The 7,574-nt window shown below is 31.0% G+C and overlaps 1 non-coding gene across 1 annotated transcript; it reads left to right on the top strand.

Moving 5' to 3' along the window:
* Nucleotides 1-2,015: 2,015 nt before the first annotated feature.
* On the top strand, nt 2,016-2,096 carry TRNAL-CAG. The gene has a single exon. It is a non-coding gene; the product is annotated as a tRNA-Leu (tRNA).
* Nucleotides 2,097-7,574: the final 5,478 nt, after the last annotated feature.

Consider the following 7,574-nt stretch of genomic DNA (forward strand, 5'->3'; position numbering starts at 1 on the left):
TGTATTTTATTTTGATTCTGAAATCACACTGAAAGAAAATGTCAGCCTGTTTGAGTATTTTCTTTGTTCATTTTCCTCTCAATTAATTTCAATCATTTTGGAGAATCACATGAACAGAAACAAAACCAGCAAAAAGTACATAGAAAAATAGGACGTGGGTTGCTTTTAAACATTGTGAAAGAGAACAGGCAGCTAGCTGGCAGATTTATATAATGCTTCTCCTTCCTTTTCCCATATGGGAAATTCACATTTTTCATGTTCTTTATATAAAATATTATATTTTCTTGGCCCCATTTCCAGAAAATTTTCACCCCACTGATTTAATTATTACTTTTTGACCATCAAATAAATCAATATTGTATTTTAATAATGAAAAGAAAAGAGAATAGGTTGCCTGAGAGCTTTACTGTCTTACAATCTAATGCCTGCCAGGATTCAGGGTGTTCCCCACTTAAGATCTCTTCACACCAAGCTTTAACTTGAACCCTTCTTTGTTTTCTTCTTCAAAGATTGCATATTTGACCTACCACCTTCTTATCTATGTCATCAACAATAAAAACATGTATTAACACATTTTCATTAAGAGAAAATCTATCATATTTTCACCGTCCATGATGTTAGCATGATGTGTTTTAGTTGGTTGGTCGGTTGTACATATAGAGTATCTGTTGACTTCTAAACAAAAAGTAAGAATAATATATAAAAGAGGTGATATGAGTAATGTTATTTATATAAATAAATTATACAAATTTTTTCATACAATTTGATACGAGAATATTTAATTAAATGATTTGACAGTAAAAAAAAAAAACACTAAATAATCATATCATTAAATCATAAACTATTATGTCAATTTGTATAAATAAGTTAATAAGATTTATTTGATCCAATAATAAAAAGTGTAGAATCACAATTAAGTCAAAATTATGGTGCTCAATGCATTTTTTTAATTTAGTGGCACAATATTTTCGATCCAATCATGCAAATGGTGAGAGTCTGAATTGGCTAGTAGATTTGGTAATGTGGAGTAAGAATGAGTGTAAATTTTGGTATAAAATTTGAATATTGTAATGGGCTAGGGGTTAGTCCCTATTTTGAATATTGTAATGGGCCACATGAAATAAAGTCTTTTTCATTTGGCCTACTGGTTGGGTTGTTAAGTCTACCTTCCAAAGCAATAAATAGTTGCTAAGTCATCTCATTTGTTTATAATATTAGTAGAATAGATTTGATTTGAGCTAAGTTAGAATAAAATCTAATTTAAGATTAATTTAAATTTTAATAAATAATTTAAAATCAACGAGTTAAACTTCAAACTATGCTTGAAAATAGTTTAATTTTAAGTTTGATCTCAATCAATTTAAACTCGATTTGCTTACAAAAAAAAACTTAATTTTTAACATAAACTTAACTCATTTCATACAAACTCAAATTTGAGCTCAAGGAGCTTGGATCAAAATTTTCCTTAAATATTAGGGATTTAGTGTAAAGGAAACAAAAGAAGTTAATATATATATATATATTATTCATACAAATTGATACATTCAGAAGGGTTATAATACGTAATAATGAAATATGAAATGAGATTTATCTACGTTTTGTAACTTAAATTATTAACTTAAGGTTCGATCTAAGCTTAAATTCAAACTTTGATCAAATAAAATGAATATAAAATTTAATTCGTTGATCTTAAACTCATGTGAAACTTTTAAATTGAATTATATTTGAACTTTTTTTAAATAAAATTTAATCCTGTATTAGAATATGTTATCGTCATGACTCTAACAAACCTTAACTCATATGGGAAAAAATAATTCATTCAAACACGTAACGGAATTGCTTGTTTCTATGTAGAAAACAGTATTTCAAAATTAAGATTTAACTAGTTTGAAGAGAGTATTTCATAGTATTTGAAAGACTTTGGTGTAAAAGTTTTTAAGTTGATTAAATTAGAATGTGTGAGACTCCTCTAAAATGTTTACTATATATAAATAAATCCGAAAAGAGTAGTATCAGTCAAGATGGCCGAGTTGGTCTAAGGCGCCAGTTTCAGGTACTGGTCCGAAAGGGCATGGGTTCGAATCCCATTCTTGACAATTATACTTCATTTTTGAATTATTATAATTTAAACATTAAATTTCTTTGACCAGATAATGCAAGATCACACTAATTACTTTTTCCTTATTTTAAACATTAAATTACATTTTAAAAAAAAAAAAGCTCAACTGATGTAATGGTGATGCTTTCATTTCATGTACAGGTTCATTGATGAACTTGGTTCATTCTTAGTGCCTTGTACATTCATCTGTGAAAAGGGAAAAGCTAGAAGGACTAGCTGACTTCTACCTTGTGTTTTCAACTGCAATATTTTATGGTTTGAGACAGAAGGGACCTGGAATATCCCCAGTATTTATCACATTGCTACAGGCTTCAGGAAATTTTAATCATATAATTTATTTTCATCTGTGAAAAGGCAAAGGTGATGCTTTCATTTTATGCACAGGTTCATTGATCAACTTGGTTCATTCTTGGTGCCTTGTAGATTCATCTGTGAAAAAGGCAAAAGCTAGGAGGACTAGCTGATTTCTACCATGTGTTTTCAACTGTAATATTAATGGTTTGAGACGGAAGGGACCTGGAATAACCCCAGTATTTATCCCATTGCTACAGGCTACAGGAAATTTTAATCATATAATTTATTCATCTGTGAAAAGGAACTGTTATATTTATGGTTTAAGAAAGACGTGACCTGGAATATCCTCAGTATTTATCCCATTGCTACAGAAAATTTTAATCATATAATGTTTCTTCCATTAATGGCAGTACCCACTTCCCTTTTTGTCCAGATTATTCAACTAAAACCATCATAGCTTCTTTGCATTTCCAGGCCACCGCATCCACTAAGCAAAGTCAAAAAAACACCATTTTTATTGTTTTTTTTTTTTTTGGTTGATTATGAAATCCATATAAGGCTGAAAAATTTACAGCAGAAAGCATGAAAATAAAGAAGATGAAAAAGGGTCTGTTAAGAAAGGAATATACCCACATGCCTAGCTAGATGCTCTCTTTCTTCTAAATCATGCTCAAACTGCTGGCTATGAACCCACAAAACTTCTCATAAGGTTAAGGATGGTTGCAACATCAGCATGTCTCCATTCTAATACTTTTTTCGTCCTAACACGCTTAACTTATGAACTTATGAGTTGCATTCATGACGCTCTTTAATTTGCTCTTTAAGAAAGTGAAATTTTCATCTTAATCAGACAAAATCAGCAGGACGTTAGCTTGGAAAGTGATTGTGAAATGACCTGGACAATAGAGGTATGATTTATCAAGTGTGATATGGAAGACCCAAAAAATGATTACAGCGGAGACACAAAGAAATCATGCTCTAACTGCCGGCTATGAACTCACAAAACTTCCCTCAGAGCCACAAGGTTAAAGATGGTTGCAACACCAGAACGTCTCCATCATAATACTTTTCTCGTCCAAACACGATTAACTTTATAATACTTTTTCGTCCAAATACGATTTAACTCCTAAGTCGTGGCACGCCCATGAGGCTGGAATCTGAGTAGAATAATTTGTTTATTAAAAATGGGGAAATTTTCATCTTAATCAGACAGAATTTTCATCAGCAGGATGTTATTGCTATTCAGAGTGACAGTGAAATGACTTGGACAATAGAGGTATGATTTATCAAGTGTGACATGGAAGACCCACAAAAATAGTTACAGGGGAGACACAAAGAGTTTATGCACAAATCAGCTTCCAAGCAATTCAATCTGATTTCCCAGAAACATATTATAAAGATTGCAAAACAAGAACAAGAAAATATCTCCAAACAGATTTATTATATACTCTAATGCTCATCAATTTACAGTTTTCCCGCAAACTCTAAACAAGAATCAGGTCAAAAATAAAAGGAAAAAAATACACACAAAAAACTGGGTTGGCCTGGTTCTTCAATCGGGTTTACACCTGTTGATCACGGCAACAAGGTGTGGCGAGGTAAGTGGGCTTGTGGTCGCCGGACATGATGACGACGATCTTCGGCTCAGGATCGAGCGGTTTCAATGGCAATGAAGGTGGATTTTCCTGGTCATGATCATCACCAGAATCAAAGCTCTTCTTGTAAGTGCAAGCCAGCAAAATCAAGGCCGATGCAATCAGCAGCAACAGACAGCCCAAGCCCCCAAAAAGGTAAGGAATTGGAGACAGCCAAACATTGCCTGCGGCCGTCATTTTATACGTCTCTCTGTCTTCAACGATCGGAGAAAATATGGCTAGTACTAGAAGAAACGGTGCAGTTAAATAAGAATGGCAGTGGAAGAATTTATAGGATTTATGGGAATGTGAAATGACATTAATGGGCTTCGCATTTTCAGAGAACATTCTTTCATCATGCTTTGAAATATTCCTGACGTTATGAATTGCAGATTCTGAGAAATTATGGAAACTCTCCATGCAAAATTGCTCTGGGTTTTCCTTTTTTCGTTCTGTTAAAATTTGGAAGCATTTATTTAAAGAAATTATTGCTTTTAATAGATAATGGCAATATTTCGAGCACGACTTGATTCGAAGCCAGCTTTGTTTGAACGAGCTCAAGCCAACCCTGCCTTAAACAAATCCGAGTATGAACACAAGTCTAGGTTTTAAGCAAAAAACGATCACGAGCCCGAATCCAAACATGAGTTCTCGACTTGCTTAAATGAAATACAGTTTTAAACAAGTTACATATGATATAGATCATTGTACATTTGAATAATTTAAAATTTGAAACGGGCCTGAAATACGAGCCCGAGGCTTAGCCTGATAATTGAGTCGAGATGAATATCTTGTCTGAACTCAAGCTAATGCGAGTCGATCACAAATAGTAAAGTTACCAAGTGAGCTGAGCACGAACACATAATCGAGCGAGTTCGATGAGCCTGAGCTGAGCCTAGTCCAAAATGAGTTGGACCTTGTTCGAGCTCAGCTTAACTTGTTTCCAGTGTTAGTTCTTAGTCCATACAAACTTTTACTACTAAAAATTAAATAATAAAATTACGTATATCCATTTTGAGTATAAAAGTAGATACACACTTGATATATATCATTATGTGATTGAATTAAGGATAAAGTAATACTCAATCACATAATGACACATATAAATATGTATTCATTTGTGTATTTAAAATAAATATCTATAGTATTGCTCAAAATTGAAATATTACCATCAACATAAATTACATGGTATAAATTAATATCGAATTTAGTAAAATTAACATGTATAAATAATTATAGTATTTGATTACTGCCAAGAAAATATTTTATTTAAAAAATTATTGATTATAAATTAATATTATATTTAATTAAAGTAATATGGTTAAATTATTTTTAGTGTATGTTGTAAAATACTCTCAATATTAATAATATGTTAGGATTTTTTTCATATTGCCAAATAATAAAATTAATTAATTAAATTATTTTTAAATATATCATATTGTCAAATAATAAAAATAACTATCTTTGGTACTAGGGTTGCTTTTCATTTTAATCAAAATGAGAGCAGTTTTGTTTTAAAATTTTAATAAGTGGGTTAAAATTGGAATAAAATTCTTTAATATCTAATATGGATATGGTGATCAAAGTGTTTATTATATTATTTGCCACGTCACCTTCATTATAAAAAATTACCCAAATGTTTTTGTCAATCGATGAATTAAATAAGATAATATTAATAATACAAGATAGATTTTTAAAGTAGTCACATATTATACCAATAATAAAATTATGCGTATATACTTTTGATACACAATTCGGATATATAAATGATGTGTTATCATGTGATTAAATAATTTTAAATAAAAAATAATATAACACTCAATCATATGATGATACACCATCTGTGTATCTAAATTATACACATATATAACATTTCTCTTATACCAAATACCCCCTCAATGTACCTAGTCATTCAAAGTTTGATATCTTATATCAACTATAGTCTAATGTATATTATCCGATTTGTGTTTAGGGTTTATGGGTTTTATTGAGAACCAAAATTTTGTAAACTGAACCATATGACAGTTAGACGGGGGCACATGTGAAGCAAGAAACCAATGGGCTACCATTAGGAGGAGGATGGTAGAGTTGGCCATGGATCCTTGAGAACTTCCAGAAATAGAGAGAATGGTTTTTTCACAGGTTTGGTACACTTAAATGTGTTAAGTAACTTGCTTCATATTTTTAAATTTGCTTCATATTTGTAGTCCACAAAATGCGCTACAAATCAGGGCCGGTACATGTTCATATCAATCTCCTAGCCTATACTGTTATCATATAGTTAGTTCAAAATAATACACATGGTCTAACGCTACGTGATATTGATATACATTCAATTATATGATTATATATAGTATATATGACCATTTTATGTAATCAAGGTATATACATATAATATTCTTCTTCTCCTTCTTCTTCTTCTTTTTCTTATTATTATTATTATTATTACAACAATAGGGAGAATATGAGTAGTTAAGTGGGTTGTTAAATGATCGTGGTATGTATGAGTGGTTAGGGAATACGAGTAAATTATATTTTTTCTCCTACAGCTTGATTGAGAGATATTTTTAAAACATAAGTAACACTTTTCTTCTCTTTTTTTTAAATAAAATCAAATATAAAAACTACCAAGGCAAAGATAGGGCGGTTTTATAATCTTTGATTTTTAATAATTCTTTTTAGTATTAGACTTAAATGTTTTAAATATGAAAATTTAACCTTTAAAAATGCTTAAAAACTTGCATATAAGTCCTTGTGATTCTTTGGAAACTTTAGCTGCAGACATCAATTTTTCACCATTGTTATGATCTTACTATTGTCATGAGTTTCGATTCCCACCATGCTCTCTTTTGTCGTGATTTGATCTGTCATTGACAACTCAATTAAATGAAGGTTGTCATTAATAGAAGCATGAAATCGTGACTAAGAGAGAGTGGTGGGAGCCAACAACACATACAACAAAGAGAAAGAAAGATGGTGGTATGATAGCGAAGGTGGATTGAGGGATTGGTAGTGTGGGATGGGTTGCTGAAGAGAGAGAGGTGGTGGATGTTAATCGAGAACAAAGAAAGAAATGGGTAAGAGTGAAAGAAAAAGAGGAATAAAATTTTTTTTAATACAGTTTGAATATTAAATTTTTTTTGGTTTAATTTGAGGTTACATGCTAATTTTCAAAAAACTTCACTTCTTGATATTACGTTAATATTTTTTATCAACAAAGTTTGATTTTAAGTGAAAAAATATTATTTATATTAATAAGTGGCAAAAAAAAAAAAAATTCTGAATGAAATTCAATCATAATTGAATTGGCGTAGAGATTATTTTTCATGACAGCGAAAATTGAAACATGCATGAATGCTTATCCATCTCTCTCACATTTCAGTATGCCCCCATTATCAAAAAGCTAAGGGAACATAAGGGACCAATGTCAACCCCCACTTTTTCACTTCTTCTCCGAGCTAGATCTAAATTAAATCAGTGACTTTAATTTTGTTCAAAAAGATTAGGGTTGCAAATTAAACTCAAAC

The sequence above is a fragment of the Mangifera indica genome, unplaced genomic scaffold, assembly GCF_011075055.1.
Source record: "Mangifera indica cultivar Alphonso unplaced genomic scaffold, CATAS_Mindica_2.1 Un_0020, whole genome shotgun sequence".
In the NCBI taxonomy this organism is placed as follows: domain Eukaryota; kingdom Viridiplantae; phylum Streptophyta; class Magnoliopsida; order Sapindales; family Anacardiaceae; genus Mangifera; species Mangifera indica.